This window comes from Protopterus annectens, chromosome 11.part0, assembly GCF_019279795.1.
Source record: "Protopterus annectens isolate FY-2018-M chromosome 11.part0, PAN1.0, whole genome shotgun sequence".
Taxonomy (NCBI): Eukaryota; Metazoa; Chordata; order Ceratodontiformes; family Protopteridae; genus Protopterus; species Protopterus annectens.
In genome coordinates, this window is record NC_056745.1 from 379,760,222 (window position 1) to 379,779,851 (window position 19,630).

General features: G+C 40.2%; 1 protein-coding gene across 1 annotated transcript in view; it reads left to right on the forward strand.

Moving 5' to 3' along the window:
• Positions 1 to 19,630, forward strand: part of CEP290 (centrosomal protein 290) — a 3,346,332-nt gene that overhangs the window by 2,179,999 nt on the left and 1,146,703 nt on the right. The gene's annotated exons all lie outside the window — the stretch shown is intronic.

Consider the following 19,630-nt stretch of genomic DNA (forward strand, 5'->3'; position numbering starts at 1 on the left):
GTACTTGATAATAGTCTTCAGTCTTACTCACAAACACTGGCTAATCTACAATGTATGTACTGTACCTGTGTACTATGTATGTATTCTACCTATGTTCCAAATTTCAGCTGTACAAGACAAATCTATTAATTACCTTTATTTTTAAATTAATATTTTTTTTGTTTGTTCTCGCCACTGTAACTGTTGATGTGCTGCATACCACTGTAAAAACATGTTTTTTGTAATTTGTGTGTATACTGATCATGTCTAAATAACTACATGTATCTGTAATTTTTTTATGTGGCGCTTTGCTCCCCATGCCTCTGCTGAAAAAGGGCCTTTTCGGCTCAGACACCCCCAGTTAACAAATGTAAAATAAAATAAGTAAATAAATAAATACTCAAGATTCTTTTTGGTGCCGGAAAACTCAGGGGACTGGAGACCCATTCTGGATCTCAGCAGTTTAAACAAATCTGTTGCCCAAGCCAAATTCTGGATTGTCACGGTTCAGTCCATTCTTCGTTTTCTAAAGGAAGGCAATTGGATGTGTTTGATAGATCTCCAGGACATGTATTACCACATCAAAATGGGCAAACACTCCAGGAGTCTCCTTCGCTTCTGGCTGGGAGCCAATCATTACCAGTTTTGTGCCCTGCCGTTTGGACTCTCTACAGCCCCCAGAGTGTTCACAAAGTGCATGGCAGTGGTTACAGCTCACTTGAGACTACAAAGATTCTGGGTGTTTCCATATTTGGACAAATGGCTCCTTACCACCCCCACCAAGCACCTTCTGGTAACAGCTCTGCATTACACCCTTATACTGTCAAAATTTTGGGGGATAATTGTAAACTGAGAGAAATCCAATCTGGCTCTGGCCTAGAAGATAGAATATATCGGAGCAGTCTTCGACACCCGCTCTTGTCTGGTGTCGCTCCCAGCTCCCAGCCGTCAAAGATTGAGGCTTCATCTCCGGGTGATACTCTGTCAAAACAAAGTTTCAGTGAGAGAAGTTCTTCAGGTTCTAGGATCCATGGCAGCTTCCATATCAACAGTGCCTCTTCCGAAACTGCACATGTGAATACTTCAGTGGCTTTTTCTCTCTCAATGGTTTCCAAATTACCATCCTCTATGCTTTCTGATTCAAATAACCAATTCTTGCAAACAGAACTGTTTTTGGTGGATGAGGCCAGACACAAAACGTTGGAGCCTTCCATTCCAACCCCCTCAGCTCAAAGCCACTGTGACCACAGATGCTTCCCTGATAGGGTGGGGGAGCCATTTCCAGGGAAAGACAGTCCAAGGCACATGACCCACGTTGGAGGCCAACTTGCATATCAGCGTTCTAGAACTGAGAGAGGTGCTGTTAGCATTGCAAGCATTCCAGCCTGTTTTTCCTTCTGGAATTATTGCACTTCAGTCAGACAACGTGTCAGTAGTTTGGTATATCAACAAACAAGGAGGAACCAAGTCCTATTCCCTGTGTCGAGAGGCCATGATAATTTGGAAATGGGCGATAGCTTCCAACCGCTTCTTGATAGCAATGCCTATCCTGGGAATTTCCAACATGATTGCAGACAAGTTGAGCAGATGTATCCTCTTGCCTCATGAGTGGTCTCTCAATCCCGAAGTAGCAGCAGAAATCTTCAGTCGTTGGGGCCAGCCTTGCTGTGACCTATTCATCTCCCCATCAAACAAATGAGCAGCTATTTTGCCCTAGTCCCCGCAGGATGCTCTGATCCAAAATTGGCCCATGGGACTACTGTATGCCTATCCCCCTATTCCTCTGATACCCCAATTCATAAAGAAAGCTATTCGGTTGAAATGCAAAGTGATCATCATAGCCCCCTTTTGGCCTCTACAAGTTTGGTTCCCCTTCTTTCGGCCTCATCTGTTATGTCGACCGTGGATTCTGGATGCCCTTCCAGACCTAATTTCTCACCTCCAAGGGCTGAGTCATTCGAACCTGTCCAGTCTAAAGCTGACAGCTTGGTTTCTTCACTTCTGTTAGTCACCAGGCAGGATGATCTCACCTCACCTGTTTATGACATTATTCTGGCCTCTCATAAACCATCCACCAGAAGACTATATCTGGACAAATGGAAAAGATTCTCTATTTGGTCTAAGGAAAAGATGCTAGATCCGTATTTGGCTCCAGTCTGAGCGGTTTACCATACGAGTACACCTAGTGGCTATTTCAAACTGTCATAATGGATTGGATGGTACTCCCCTAATTTCATTGCGTTTATGTAAAACTTTTCTCAAAGGTGTTTCTCATATTTGGCCTCCAGTCAGACAGCCTACAGAGCCATGGAAGCTCACGTCAGTTCTCCAGTCTTTGACTCAACCTCCTTTTGAGCCCGCAGCGAAATGTGCTCTTAAATTCTTGTCGTGGAAATCCCTCTTACTGGTAGCCATCATGTCAGCCAGATGAATTTCTGAGCTTCAGGCATTATGCATCAAAAGGCCCTATCTAATCTTCTATAAGGACAGAGTATCACTCAGGACAAAAACCCATCTTTCCTCCCCAAAGTTGTTTCTGATTTTTCCATCAGTCACACTATTGACTTACCAGTATTTTTCCTGAATTTTTCTAATAAAGGGGAATACTGCCTGCATTCCTTGGATGTGCAGAGACAATTGAGATTTTATTTAGACAAGACCAAAGCAATTCGTAAAACTGACCAACTTTTCATTTCCTTTTCTGGGCGTAGAATGGGAAATTCTATCTCCAAGGTCACTTTATCTAAATGGTTAAGGGACTGCATATGTTTCATTTATTCATTTGCAAAATAACCTATGGCAAAGAATATTAAAGCCCATTCTACTAGATCTATGGCAACATCTGTAACCTTCCATTCCAGAGCTTCTATGGATGATATCTGTGCAGCAGCGACTTGGGCTAAACCCCAAACTTTTATCAGTCATTACAAGTTGGATGTGGTCTCCAGAGGGAGAGCTGCCTTCGGCTCAATGGCACTCAGGAATGTTAGTCCATAAGGGCCGCCAAAGGATCACAAGGTAGCTGGTGATTCTGTCATATCAGTAATGAATGGAAAGAAGGTTAACATCAGATAAAGAAGTTGTGTCTTAACCATAACGTTCCATCTGTGTTGTTGATCTTCTTTCATTCATCACTTCCCACCCTCCTTTCCCCGTCAAAGGCTCCTGGTGGATACTTTGAGTCCAAGTGGTGTCTTAGAGCATTTGTGCAGAAATGGCCTCTGCTTATACAACATGGGAAAACTCAATCTGAGGTAACAGGGAGAAGGGCATTGTGGCTGGCGCGCGCTTGGTATTAGGCTGACTCGGTTCCGAAAGCTTGGAACTGAACCCATCAGTGATGAATGAAAGAAGATCAGCAACACAGATGGAATGTTATGGTAAGACATAACTTCTTTTTTCTTTTAGGGCTCATTCTGCTAGGGCAGTGCCTTCTGTCGCTTGTCCGGTCAGGATAAAACAGACGACTAGTGGGTTTGGTTCAAGCAAGTTATTATATACAAACACATCAGGATTGAGGCCTAGTAACGTAAACTTAAATAAACTTATAAACAGACTGACTACTGCACTCGTACATGTTACCACTCTGGCTGTTCTGTCAAAATGGCACTGCTGCCTGCACATGCCCTCTGTTTATATGCACATGCCCTCACTTTGAAAGACGTCTTAAAGTTACAACACATGCTCTGTTCTACATCCTCCCTCTTTGAGAAATAGTTCATGCACAGTAATAATGACAACAATCATTGGCATGCATTTGTACAGAAATAATCCTTTGACCTGCAGTTTTACAGAGCTAATTACAAATGAAACAATCATGTCCAGGTTGCTATGTATTTTACACTAGGTCTAGAAATATGACCTGATCATGTGACATAAAAATTAGAACTGGGTTTAGCAGTAGGGACTGTCTTTAATGAATGTTCAACTTCAGGGACATCTGAGACATCATCAGGAATGGGAATAGGTACTGAGACACGTCCTTCAACAGGAGCATCGTTTGGTTTGCTTTGAGATCTAGAGTCTGTATCACAGGTATGATGATGCTATATCGATTCAAACACCAGAAGAAGATGCCTGCAATTTCTCCTGTATTCTATACCCTCAGATTCTACTAAGTAGGATCTTGGCTCAGCACATATACCTTTCACTTGACCAATTTGATGAAACCCTTTTACCGTTTGCAGCCTCAGTATCTCTCCTTCTTTTAATGGATGAAGAAATCTGCCCATTTTATCATAGCTGGACTTCTGAAATGAACGCTTTTTGAATAGTTGGGCTTTGATAGCTCTGGTGTTTTTAGCATTAGGCACCAACAAACTGGAACTAATAGACAAGGTTGTTTTGGTTTGCCTAAACAGAAGTCTGTGAGCAGGCAAGCCAAGTAAGTTGTTACTGGGTATATTTCTGAAATTAAGCATATTCAAGAAAACATTGATATTGTCATGCTTTGACCTCTGTAGTAATTGCTTTGCACTTTGTACTGCACACTCACCAGGCTGTTTAACTGTGGGTATTCTGGACTGCTAGTAATATGGATAAAGTCCCACTCTTTCACAAATTTCTGAAATAGCTGACTGGTAAACTGGGCACCATTGTCAAAAATAAGTTTGTGCGGACTTCCATAGACTGAGAAATGACGTTTCAAAGTAGTAATGATAGTACTGGATGTTAGGTTAGGTAGCAGATCAATCTTGAACCAGTTCGAATAAGAATCTACAAACACTAAGTAATGTTGACTGTTCCACTCAAATATGTCAGTGGCTACTGTTGACCAAGGTAGTTCAGGAATCTGGCTTAGCAGAAGTGGCTCTTTTCGCAAATGTGGTTTAGTACTATTACATACTGAACAAGATGAAAGCACTTTATTAGGAAACACTTTATAACCTCAAATTACTGAAATGTCGAATTTCAGTATCTTGAGACTATAAAGCCAAATGTTAAAAATAGCGAAAGGTCATAATCGTGAACTCGAATATCTTTCGAATTCGCGGTTATGACCTTACGCTGCGTAATGTCCGGGATTGTGTTTTGATGGTGCGCGGTGCCATGTGTGGATGTAGGTGTTATGTCAGGTAAGTGTTTTCTAAGGGTTTTGAATGGGAGTTAGAGTGTGTGTGAGTATGCTGATGTGTTTGATGTGTGTGTGAGGGGTCGGAGAATGTGCGTTTGTGAGTTGGCTTTTGTTTTGTGTTTGTGCGATCTCGAGTTAGTATATATAAGTAGGGGTGCAGGGGCTTGCCCCCTGCTTATGTGTGTATGAGTTGTGTATGTGTGTAGTTTTGTTTGTTTATGTTGTGATGTGGGGGTTGTGGTGTATGTGTGGTATAGTGTGTGCGTTTTTTTCAGTGTTGTGAATTTCGCGTTTTTTTTGTGTCTGTGTTTTGTGGATTCGGTTTTATAGTCTCGAGATGCTGAAATTCGATATTTCAGTATTTCGAGGTTGTAAAGTGAATCCCTTTATTAATATAATTTGACAGAGAAGGCCAAAATACTAGCCCTCTTTTCCTTCTTTTGGTAGCTTCAGAACCTGGGTGGCCACAATGCAAAATCTGGATGTACTCATGCTGTAAGGAAGTAGGAACAATAACTTTAGGACCTTTGAAAATGATACCATCTTCCATGAACATCTCATTTCTGTAAGGAAAATAAGGTTGCACTTCTGTTGGTACGCAAGATTGCTTTGACGGCCATCCAACATTGATGAAGTGGTTGAGCTTTGAGCTTTTGCAAAACCGGATCGTATGATCTCTTAGCTCATCAAGTCTTGTGGTAGAAAAATTATGCATCTCCATGACATTGAAGTCAAAATTTTCTGCATCAAGTTTTTCTGTGGGTGATCTGGATAAGGTATCAGCCAGATAAAGAAGTCTGCCTTTCAAATAACCTATTTTAAAGTTCTACTTTTGTAATCTGAGCATCATTCTTTGTAGTCTTGCTGGAGCTGTATGCATAGGCTTCTAGTGACTAGAGGCTGATGATCAGTCTCAGTCTGGATAGCTTGGCCATAAATATAATCATGGAACTTCACACATGTGAACACAATTGCCAAAAGTTCCTTCTTAATTTGAGCATACTGCATTTCAGTTTGTGTAAGAGTTCTAGATGCCTAGGCCACTGGTCTGCCTTCGTGAAGAATAACTACACCAAGACTAAACTTTGAAGGATCACAGAAAAGAATTACTGGTTTGTGGACATCATACGAACTTAACGTACGTGGACTGGTAGTTTTCTATTTAAGGTCATCAAATGCTCTTTGGTGTTGTTCCAACCATGACCAGGTAACATTTTTGCATGTCAGCTCTCTTAAGGGTGCTGATAATTCACTGAAGTCTGGTATACACTTGCCCAAATAGTTAACCGTACTAAGAAAATGCTGTAAGGCTTGGACATTGTCTGGAGCTGGCATCTCAAGAATGGCTGTTTGTTTATAAGGATCTGGTTGTAAGCCTGAACTAGTAAATAAATGACCTACATAAGTAACTTCTGGTAGCCTGAATTTACATTTGAGAGAATTGAGCTTTAGGTTCACTTCACATGCTCTGTCCAGAACATTCCTGAGGCTTCTGTTATGCTCATCTTCACCATTGCCTCCAACTAGTAAATCATCCATGATTATAGCACACTGATAACCTGAATAAACTTGCTACATCGCATGCTGAAAGACTTCACTGGCAGAAATTATTCCTAAAGGCATTCTGAGAACTCTGTATCTACCAAATGGGGTACTGAATGTAGTTAGTAGTGAAGATTTTCAATCAAGCATTACTTGCCAGAATGAACTTTTTGCATCTAAGACAGAAAAAACAGTGGCATTTGGCATGACGGTAGCAATCTCCTTGACTGTACGCATACGATGGTGGGGCCTCTTTAATGCTTTAAGTCTTTTGAGTCAGTACATATTCTGATTTCATCTGAGCTTTTCTTATGAGCAACTACCATGGAAGACACCCATTCACCTGGTTCTATGACTGGACAAATCACACCTTGTTGCACCATGCCCTTGTCCTGCATAGCTATCAGAACTTTTCTCATTGGTTTGACCACTGGACTGACCTCTGGGTCTAATTTCATGGAGTACACAACTGGAAGTTTACCTAGCTTGTCCTTGAAAACATCAGCATACTCTGAGAAAATAGCATAGGTGAAACTGGAACTAGGATATGTGCTTACGTGATGGACTTCTTTGGTAAAAAAAAGCAGTTTCATGCTTAAACTGTCTCTGAGACTTAATAATGACTGCACAGGTCTTCTGACTACATAAAATTGCAAGCTATAGCCGTTCCCAGCTGAATAGCATGAAAGCACTTCTGAGCCTTTGGTTTGAATCTCTTCACCTCCATAAGCAACAAGCTTCTCATAACTGGCCAAATTAAGTTGTTCACCAGCACTTACTGTAGCAAATATTTCTGCTGAAATAACATTTCACTTTAAAGCAGTGTCTACTTTGAGCTCCATAGGTTTACCATTGATCAGGACAGTACAAAACACTTTTTGTTCTTTGCCAACAAATCTACTGCATTAACCTTTTAACCAACCACTGATCCACCATCTACATAGAAAGTAGAGTTGCAGCTTTCTGTATGATCAACTTGTTTTTTTGAGTGACCTTTCTTAATAAATGAATGAGGCTTGCTTGATTTACAAATCTTTTGAAAGTGGCTCCATTTTTTACACTTGTGGCATTGCTGGCCAAATGCTAAGCACTTTTCTCTTTTAGACTCATGATTGCCACCACAATTGCAACGGGTCTATATTAGAACACCGAACTTTCAAAATTTCGAGTGTTCTAATATCAACCCATTTTCAGTGAACGCTGAAAATATCGAAGAAACAGAAAACTGAATTTTTTCCTAGGGAAAGAATTTGGTTGTCCGTTTCTGTTGGTTTCGGTATTTTCAGCGCTGTGGTGGAAAGTTACAGGTCGGGTTCAGGTAAGTGTGCAATTGTGTGGACGTGAGAGTTAGGGGAGTTAGGGTTAGGGCGTGGGTCAGGTAAGTGTGCGATTGTGTGGACGTGAGGGTTAGGGCGGGGTAGGTGAGTTAGGGTTAGGGCACAGGTGAGGTGACTGTGTGATAGTGATGTACCTTAGGGTTTGGGTTAAGGTAAGTGGATAGTTAGTGGTGTATGTACAGTTTAGTGTAGGGTTAGGTGTAAGAATTTAGGTGTATGTGTGTAGATTGCTGTTTATTTGGTGTGCTTGTGTTGTGTGTATGTGTTTTGGAACAGCAAATTTTTTCCCTAGGAAAAAATTCGCTGTTCTGTATGTTCGCTGTTTTAAATTTTCGATTAATAGGGTTTGATATTAGAACACTTGAAATTTTGAAAGTTCAGTGAGTTCGGTGTTCTAATATAGACCCAATTACAGCAGTTAACAATAAGACTTGCCTTGGGTTTTGCTGCCTTAACCTTATGCTGCACTGAGCATGTTTGTTTTACTGAGCTAGTCATAGAACTTGCTGGAAAGGTATGGGCTATCCCTGGAAATCTTGCAGGGGCTGCAGCTGCCATGTGCATAGGCCTGTTTTTGTTAGCCACATGATGCATGTTGTCTGCGTTTGCTCTGGAAGGTGCTGAAACCATGCTCTTATCACTTGCAAACATATTTGTGTGCTTTTCTGTAAGCTCATGTATTGAACAAATCTCCATGGTTTTGTTAAACGTTAAATCACTGTCACAAAGCAAAATCTTTCTCACAGCAACATTATGAACACCACACACAAGCCTGTCCTTTATCAACTCGTCTTTCAAATCACCAAACCTGCACTTTTTAGTTTTGTTTCTCAAGTCAGTAATGTAAGCTGCAAAAGTTTCTCCTAGCTTTTGGTCTCTTGTATAAAATCAGTGCCTGCCCAATTTAACATTAGTCTGGGGGTTACACATTTCTCTATATTTACATTTCAAGCACTCAGGGTCCTCCCTTGATTCAGCTTGTACAACAGTATGTCAGTTTTCCCCTTCTGCATATACTGCTGGTGCATACACAAATGAACGTTCTCTCTCAATGGCTTCTGACCCCACTAAGTAAAGCAAAACAAATGCCCTCATACATGCAACTTTGTCAGAAAAAGCTGCTTGTATGAAAATATATTCCTGCTCAAGTACTCCAATTCTCTGTAATATTATAATCAAACACAAGTGGACTGTGTCTGCAAAATACCTCTACCATGCCAACACACAGTAATAGAGACCCTTGAAATTATGTACGAACATACACATATATGTTAGAAATTTATGCCAGAACTTGTAACTATGCCCAATAGCAAAATAGACTCTTAAAATAACTGCACTTTGTAAAATAAGTCACAGTAGCACAAGAAAACCTTGAAACCAATATATTTTGTGAAACTACTCATCAGTGTAAGAAACACTTTGAAATGACTGCACTTTGCAAATGAACTGTACACAGCACAAGAAACTTCTCAAAATGGCTGTACTTCTCTGTACAGTGTAAGAAACACTTTGAGATGACTGCATTTTGCAAATAAAATATACACAGCACAAGAAACTCTTCAAAATAACTGTATTCGGACTGCACATTGCAAAATAACTGTACTTTGCACACAGTAAACTCTTCATAGTAATTGTGCTGTAATAAAGCACACACTGCAAACACTTTGCATACTCTGAAATACTTTGAACAATTCTAGTTACACTTTGAATAGCTCTGGTCAATGCAAAATAGCAGCTCATGTCAAAACTTGGTCGTTTACTAAAAAACTTGCAGTTGCCTTGCATCTTTATGCTTATTTTGCCCTTGTATTGCACTTGTTATGCCCATTTGACCTCTTATGCTCTTTATACTTTTCTTGTGCTCGTTTTACTTTTAACATGCTTGTTATGCAAATTGGAAGTAATTCTGAACATGTTCATTAGTATTTCTGATAATTCTGTCAAATGTCATGGTTTTGACTATTTTGTTTAATCAGTAATACGTTTTATGCCTTTTGTTTGATTGATAATGCATTTTGTGCTTTGTGAATGCTTTGTATTGTTTTCTTTACAAAATAAATCATATGTGTGAGTTTTAGTTACTTATAGTTCATTTCTGGCCTTTTTTTCAATAGTTTGAGTACTGTATCACCCAACCTGCACAATGTACCTTCACTGTTAACTCTGCACCTCATGGCTTGAAGAAGTTGCACTCTCCATCCCGGTTCTGACACCATGTTGCTCATCTGGTCAGGATGAAACAGATGAACAGCTGTGGTTTCGGTTCAAGCAGCTTTATAATATACAGACACATCAGGATTGAGGCTTAGTAACTTAAACTTTAATAAACTTATAAACAGGCTGACTACTACACTCATGCATGTTAACACTGTGGTTGTTCTCTCAAAATGGCACTGCTGCCTGCGCATGCTCTCTATTTATATGCACGTGCCCTCATTTTGAAATGCTTCTTAAAATTACAACACACACTGCTGTACACCTTCTCAGAGCTTTCTTCAGGAGTTTGGACACCAACTGCATCCTTAAAGCTGCTATTTGATCTTTGGTTTACACATTAACTAAACATTACAATTTGGATATCATTTCCAGAACCTGGGCAGGATTTGCCAAGCCTGACCTTCATGGGTTTGTGGAGGGCTCCTCCCAGACTACACAGTAGCTTTTGTACTCTCCCAGAGGTGATGAATTCTGCAGCAATGATATGGAAGGGCATAGTACAGTTGTGTAAAACTTACCATAACATTAGATGTCCTTCTTCTCTTTTCACTGTTGCAGTACTCAGTCCCTTCATTCTACCCCCTGATTCCTCCCCCCTTTTCCATGGGTGGTATTTTCTTTCTGGATGAGAGATTCTTCTCTTCCTTCCTTTCTTTTTCTGGATATGCATGTTCTCCTTTCCACTGGGAGTCCTGGATCTCCTGGGTCAGTTTTGTTCTTGCTTGGGAGTGTTTATGCATCCCTTTTATGCCCTGTGCATGTGTGGAGAGCATACAACTGACTTACGATGCTCCTAAGTAATAAAGGTTTTGGTATACTGGCCCCACATTGAGTTGCCCTTGCCAGGAGATCCCAGAGGTAATGAATACTGCAGCAGTGAAATGAACAAATCTACTGTTGTGGTAACATTTTACACAACTGTACTTTCCCCATGGAGACCAAAGGAGATTGAAGAATAGATGCTGCTTCTAGCAACATCAACCTATGAAGGCTCTATAGAGCACTGGCAGAGAACCAGCCAAGGTCTTCAAACGGAATACTGCTGAAGAAACTCTGGAATGAAGACAAGGATAGTGTACATATAATCAAAATGTTATGATTTACTTTACTGTAACATTTACTACTCCCAAGTCTATTGATCTAGTATGAGAAGATTAATCCTCATTAATAGCAGCACTGATACCTACTGGCAATAGGGAGGGCTTTTTCATCTACTCTGTGGTAAAATTCTTTGGTTTCTGTAAGTTTGTTTGACTTTCAGCTTTTCCCGGTTAGGGTTCGCCACAGCGGAACTCTGGTCCGCTAATGATTGGCAGTAGAATTTTACGTGCTGGCTTGCCGGGCCTAACGCACAACCTTCAACGAAGGAACGCCCGTTCACACATGTCGCCACATAAGTACACTGCTTTTTTCTACACAAGCTCAATTTTAGCTTCCAGACTTGTTTTTTTCAAGTTAGTAAGTAAAGTTTCTTCATTCTTAAGAGATTTCTATGTCCTCTGCTTCCCATCCTAGAGCACTGAGTTTTTTTTCACCTCATCTGCTATTTTCAACTGTTTATTGGATTCACAGCTTATCTTCTCTTTATATTTTTGTTTGTTATTTAGAAGGACAACCTCCTGGTTACTTCTGGGCTGTTGTCCTTTTGTTATTATTTTTTGGATTTGTATTGTTCTTTGTTATTTTCAAAGTGTACCATGCCTTGATATAGTTTAAGCAACTCAACTGGAAAGGAAAACACTTCCCCTTATCTGGGGATTGAATCCAGGGCCTCCTTCATTCTATTTGGTTATCAGTGTCACTGCGCCAACAAGGTGTCTCAGGACAGTTAGATACCTGTTTTTCCCTAGAACAGTTTCTCCTTTCAAATAGGAAACCTGTGTGAAAATAAAATTCCACCTCAGGATAAACAAGGACAATGTGTTTTCTGTTTAGGTAAAGAGCATAATGTTAGTAATTGTGAAACATGTCAGCCCTTCGTCTCCAACATATTTCAAGACCGAAAAAACACGTTTAAAAGTTTCTTGTATGAAAGTCACTTTCGGCAGAGGCCTGTACTTCCTTTGAGCCTGAAGAAACATCAGGGTTGAGGCCTTTGACTTCATTCTCAAAGCTAATCATTATAACCGTTACTTCTAACTCTCCCAAGGCTTGGAAATGAAAGGACAAACTAAAGTCTGAAAACTAAAGGCCTCCCTCTCCAGCTCAGTAGTCTAAAAACTAAGGTGTGAAAAGGTGATGTTGACTTTGAAAGTGGTGACTAGTAAATCATCAATAAAATTATCATGATCTCCATTATGGCTTCATTAGAAAGCAAAGAGGTTTATCAGTCTTTTGCCTCTATACTGTCTTTGGCAAGGCCCCGTCTACTTCTGCTTCTGGAGTTTGATTATGAAAAGCTTGTGGAAGCAATCTTATAGGTTCACCCAAAGATGCCTGCACCCTCATTTTCAGTAACATTTATTGTGTTGAGAGGCCTTTTCTCCCTCCTTTAGTTCTGTGCTAAATCCAAACAAAATGTGTATCGGCTCCTACGATCAGCTGTGTAAAACAAGAATCCAAGAAAAAACTAACTGCTGTTCCTCCATAGAGAGAGACTCTTACCTTAAGATGAGGCTATTAGATCCATAGTGGGAGAAACCCCAAGGTTTACCTTCAAGAACAAACCGAAATTGAAGAGACTCATGCCAGAAACAAACATCTGCTGTTCACGGTTGCATCTCCAGATTTGGTACCCTTCCCTGTAAAAGATGCAAGGCATGCCCCCATATAGATAGCAATAACTTTTTTAAACATCCAGTAAATGGCCGTGAATACAAACTGAGGGCCTATGTGGATTGCAGTATGAAAAATATTGTGTATATAGCTAGATGTGATAGCTGCACAGCATTCTATGTAGGAAAAAACAATAGACAGTTTAAAGGAAAAATATTACGTCATTGTAGTGACATTCGGCTGGCTGTACAAACAAATGCATTAACATATCACATACAGAAACATCCTAGACAGTTCATTTTTTTATCCATGGAAAAAATCCATGTTAATGCTAGAGGAGGTGATGTGGTGAACAAAACTGAAATAGCAGAAACCAAATGGATTGCAGACTTGCAAGCAGATAGGAACCCCGGACTTAATGGTGTGGTTCCTTTAAAGCTGGTGTTAAGAGGCAGGAATCTAAGGAAGTGATTTGATTGGATCAGTTACTCAATAAGAAATGGGTATGTTCTGCTAACCAACAGGATCTGAAGAAGGCATTGCAAAAGCGTTTATTCTGTTGGTTGAAGACAGAGACTTTCTGCTGTTATACAGTGATTTTATTTTTTGTCTACTTGTGTTGGATTTTACTTGTATTAAAATATTAGATGTTGATAGTCGTTCTGGAGTTATAAGAGTCTCTCTGTCTCTGGAGGAACAGAGTTTCTTTTTTCTTGGATTTCTGTTTTACACAGCTGCTCTTTGGAGCCAATATACGTTTTGTTTGGATTTATTTGTTTTTGTACTCTTATCTCAGCTCACAAATGGCGGAGGGGCTTAATAGTGAACATATTTTACCAATAGATAAAGGGCTTGGAAGTACGTTTGCACTATCTACAGCTAATAGAAAGCTGTCAAATGTTTTTACCAATCAGACCAATCCTCTGTTAAAACTTAATCTACTTGATGAGAGTTTACAACAGATAAATACACCTCAAGAGAATGAGGTATTTGATAAGATTTTTGAAGAGGTAGAAAACGCTGCCTATAAGCTTAGACGACTACAGTTGCAGCCCTTTCACCTCAAAGCCTGTTTGCATCACCAGGTTGTTTCAAGAGGTTTAAGAGTGAAGTGCTTACCCACATATGGAAATTCATATCCTGTGCTACTCAGCAGGTGGCAGGCTATTAATCTGGAGACAAGCTTTTGCTAATTAAGTTACTTATTCAAATTTTCCGCCCCTTTGAGGAACAGATATCTGAATGTACTGAGAAAAGACAAGTGGAACAAAAGAAAACTGTGCTGCTGGAGAGCAAGTTTGAGACATTACAACTCAATTTGATCTCATATGATAATAAACTAAAAGATTGAAAAAACAGGAAGTTAATCAGGGATCCCCAGGACTTTTCAAATGGCCATATTTTTCAGTGACCGAGAAATAAGAAAGGTGACACTGTGAACAAGGCTAAAGAGGGAGATAAGGGAGATAAAATTGTTAACAGTAGGATACGGAGGAACACCGTTCATGGATATCTAGCGCCTCCCTTTATTCTGATGTCAGTGATAGGACAGCTAAAGAGTTGAATGAACCAAGAGAGACTTTGAATATTATTGAAACAGCTACTACAAAAGCTTTTTATCATAAGACCGTCTGGAATAATTTAAGCAAAGGGATATGCAGACAGAATAGTACTGATACAGCTACAGCTAATAGAGAGACCAGTACGAGACTGAAGGATACAGCCTTTCACTGCTACTTTTTTTCAAGTCTCCTTGTCCCAGTAAAGCAGCAGTTACCATACAGAGCGCGATCTCACAGCAGAGACAGAAAGACACAAAAGCTCATAACATGATTGAAGCTAGTGAATATTTAGTTGTGAATTTATCAGAGGTCACTCTGATTGCAGCACAGATCTCTATACTGAATAAAGGACTTTCCTGTATTCCAGGTTTAAGATAAAGATTAAGCAAATTCACACTAGATGTTAAATGTTTTGGTAGGAACATTAATTTGAAATATAGTTTTGGGAACTCACATAATGATTCTGGGCTATAATGTCTGTGTATGAAAATGTTTATTACTGGGAAATATGGGGAGTAGCCATGGGTACATCGTGCACTAATAGTTACACAAATTTGGTCATGGCTCAATGGGAAGAGGAGTTTGTGTTTAACAACAGCCATGTCTGGAGAGACCATATTGCTTATTATGGCAGATTTGTTGATGATGTGTTTGTTCTATGGAAAGGCTCAAAGGAGGAACTTCTAAGATTTGTGGGATATCTTGGCTCTACTACCTCGTTTTTAGAATTTGATCTCCAGTATTCCAATATGGAGATACATTTCCTGGATGCTACTGTTTTACTAGATGGAGATAGTAACTTTGACACACTTCTTCTTCTTTCGGCTTTTCCCGGTTAGGGGTCGCCACAGCGGATCACCTGTCCACTCATGATTGGCAGTGGAGTTTTACGGTGTTGAGTTGCCAGCCCGGCGCCCAACCTTCCACAGAAGGCACATACACACTCATGCCTAGGGCCAATTTAGAGTGTCCAATCCACCTACAGCATGTCTTTGGGATGTGGGGGGAAACCGGAGCACCTGGAGGAAACCCACATGACCACAGGGAGGACATGCAGACTCCACACAGAAGGCACCCCAGCCGAGAATCAAACTGGAATACCTCTTCATGTGAGGCGGCAATGCTAACCGCTGCACCACCGTGGCCTTTGACACACTAATGCATAGAAAAGGTTGCAAACAGAATCACATCTTGTATAGAACCAGCATGCATCCAACACACATTTACTCTCAAGTAACAAAAGGTCAATTTCTCCATGTTTCTAGGTTGTGTACTGATGACAGAACACAAAGGGAAGAGTCAGAATGGATAAATTAAAGTCTGATGGCTCGAGGTAATAAGAACATCGAGACCCATCAAGCACATTTGAAAGCCAAAGAACAAAAGAGAATGAGAGGGAGACCATATTTTTCAGCAGAGCCAAGGCAAGACCCCAGTCAAGAAGTATGGAATGAGAGAAATGGTGTGAGATGTTTGCTGACTTACAGCAGTAATATTTCAGCAATATGCCAGATAGTTAAGGACAACTAGAAGATTTTAATGATAGATGAGGCTGTTAGATCAGTAGTAGGAGAAAGCCCAAGGTTTACCTTCAAGAACAAACCAAACTTGAAGAGACTCATGTTACAGAAACAAACATCTGCTGTTCACAGTTGCTTCTCCATATTTGGTACCTTTCCCTATAAAAGATGCAAAGCATGCCCCTATATAGATAGCAATAACTTTTTAAAACATACAGTAAATGGCCATGAATACAAACTGAAGACCCGCGTGGATTGCAGTACGAAAAATATTGTGTATATAGCTAGATGTGATAGCTGCACAGCATTCTATGTAGGAAAAATCAATAGACAGTTTAAAGAAAGAATATTACGTCATTATAGTGACATTAGGCTGGCCGTACAAAACACATGCATTAGCACATTACATACAAAAAACATCCTGGACATAAGTTCCTCTTTTTATCCATGAAAAAAAATCCATGTTAATGCTAGAGGAGGTGATGTAGTGAACAAAACTGAAATAGCAGAAACCAAATGGATTGCAGACTTGCAAGCAGATAGGAACCCCGGACTTAATGGTGAGGTTCCTTTAACGCCAGTGTTAAGAGGCAGGAATCTAAGGAAGTGATTTGATCAGATCAGTTACTCAATAAGACATGGGTATGTTCTGCTAACCAACAGAATCTGAAGAAGGCATTGCCGAAAGCACTTATCCTCCTGTTGGTTGAAGACAGAGACTTTCTGCTGTTAATACTATGATTTTATTATTTTGTCTACTTGTGTTGGATTTTACTTGTATTAAAATATTAGGTGTTGATACTCGTTCTGGAGTTATAAGAGTCTCTCTCTGTGGACGAACAGCAGTTTTTTTCATTAGTTCTGTATTAGGTCATCCAGGTTCACTTCACCAGTATTTTTGTTACTGACATTTGTAACATGGAGGCTGGATTGACCCACATGATGTTGATGTTAACAACTGAACATTTTTTATGGTCAGCTTCATTCTTAACCTTAACACCACCTTTTTAATGGCTCGACTATCAGCTAAGCCATTATTGTTGACAGTCTTGTTTGCTTGACTTGTCAATACTGAGCTCATATTCAAGATATTTGTTGTTGATACTTGTCTCGACAAAGTCGACTTTTTGGTCATTATCACCACTGTCTTTGACATTGAGCGCAATCTTGGTGACCATGTTAACAGCAGTGTTGCTGATACCTATTGATCTGAGGTTGTCAATCTTCATTTATACTTGATAAATGGGACTCAGTTCCCAGTATCAGAACTGGCTTGACCGTAAGCTTGCAAAAACCAAAAATTCTCAAGCGGAGTCTCAGAATGCTGCTGTCTAGATTACTGGAAATCTTGTTTGACGCTCTTCTTATAAGGACGCATCATTAATTCTCATGAGCTAAGTGTATTTTCATTCTTTTCTGATATTAATATTTCAAATGTCTAAATCTGCCCAGTTAATTGCATTATTATCTTACTTTTTACTAATCCTCCTGTCATATCGGTGCTCGTGACTACCATTGTTGGTAGTCTTTTTCTATTAAACTTTAATCACTTTTTATCGAGTGAGTGTACTTTTCTTCTCCCTTTACCTTGTGGCATCTATCCTACCATCGCTGGTAGCATTATCCCTTTGCCCCTACCTCTGGTAGTCTTGGCTTACCATTGTTGGTAGCCTTTCCTTTTCTTGTGTCTTTCTTCCTTCTATGTGCAAGGTATCTGTTGTGTGCGTGTTTGCTGCCATTGATTTTCATTTTTATCAATCAACATAGCAGATAGGACTAAAGGTACAACTGGCTTTAAACATTGTTCTGGTTGTGGAAGAAAACTGTGCAACTTCAATGGGCATTCATCTTGAGTGTATTGAATGGACACAGCACATTTGCAGCAAACTTGTGATATCTGTCAAGGTTTTTGTAACCAGGCCCTCGTAGAGAAGAAAAATAAACTTGCATGGAAAGGTCTGATTAAAACCTCTTTTGATGAAGCTCTGTCCAGTCAACCTAGGACATCAAAATTAGATTTGTCTTCACCTTCATCTTCCTCTTCATCTTCCTCCAAGACTGCACATGGTAAGAAGAGGAGTCTCTCGGTGCCGGTGTCCCCTTTGGCTACTGCACATAACAGAGCTAAACTTTTGGCCCCCACACTTTCCATGGAACTGAAGTTAGCTACCTGAAAATCAACAGAACCATCCTCTATGGTTCCATAACAAGTTCTGTACTTAAAGTTTCTGTGCCGTCTACCTCAGTGCCAACTACTCATGTGACCTCCCCTTCCTCGATGCTGGCTACTATGCCAACAGTATTTTTAGAACCGGTTCCTTCCATGGCGCCGACAGCACTGTCTGAACCCCAATTACTTTTGGTTCCTAGAACCAGGAATTCACCTTCAATAGATCCCTTTGTGGAGGAACTTTCAAGTCCTTTTTTAGAGAGCTCAGAATCCCCTTCAGCCTATTCTGTTCATTCTTCCAGGAGTCTGAAGGAAGTCAGTGTCATGCGGTTGGTGGATCAGCTCCTTGTGGCGAGGGGTCTTTCATCCTCTTCCTAGCTTTCGCTCCCTTCTGGAGATGGGACTTTTCCTTCAAGAACTCCACCAGACATTCCTCCTCTAACCTCCACTGAGGCTTTAGAGACTATGGCTCTGATTTCCACGGTTCCGACTGTTCTGGTGTACTGGCCTTGACAAATGTGGTTCCCCTTTCTTTGGCCTCACCTACTTCAACATCCATGGACTCTGGACCCAGATCCAGACCTCCTGTCCCATCCACAGGGATTAGTTCACCCCAATCTGAAAAACTTCAGACTTACAGCTTGGTTACTCCAATTCCAGTGATCACCAGGCAAAATAACCTATCCTCCCCAGTTCTAAAAATTTTGTTGGCTTCATATAAACCTTCCACTTGGAAGCTCTACCACAGTAAATGGAAAAGAATATTTGGGTATGTGATAATGGAATTGATCCCTTTTCTGCACCAGTTGAAAAGGTTTTGGAATTTTTGCCTACACTTTCCAGACAGGAAGCTTCTTCTTCTACCATTAAAGTTCAACTTGCTGCTATTTCTAATTTCCATGATGACTTTGAAGACCACTCGTTGATTTCACATAGGCTGTATAAAGTTTTTTTAAAAGGAACTTTGAGGCTAAAACCACCTTACAGAAATCCTGTTGTCCCCTGGGATCTCACTATGGTTCTACAATCCTTGGACTATTCCCCTTTTGAACTGGCGGCTACTTGTGACTTGAAGTTTCTTTCATGGAAAACCATTTTATTGGTAGCTGTGACATCAGCTAAAAGATTTTCAGAGAATCATGCCTTATCTTCAAAATCTCCATATTTAATTTTTCACAAGGACAAGGTGTGCCTACAAACCAGTCCATCCCTTCTTCCAAAAGAAGTTTCCGAAACTAACATTAATCAGTCTATTGATTTACCAATCCTATACCCTAATTTTTCAGGCAAGGAAGAACACTGTTTACACTTACTAGATGTTCACAGACAATTGGGTTTTTACCTCAGTAGAATGAAGAACTTTAGGAAGTCAGACCGGTTATTTGTCTCATTCTCAGGTACATCTGTGTGTAAACCAGTTTCAAAACTCACTCTAAGTGGTTAAGGCGGGAATGTATAACCTCTGTCTACAAAAAAACTCTCCAATCACCAGTTCCAGTGAGAGTGCATTTTAC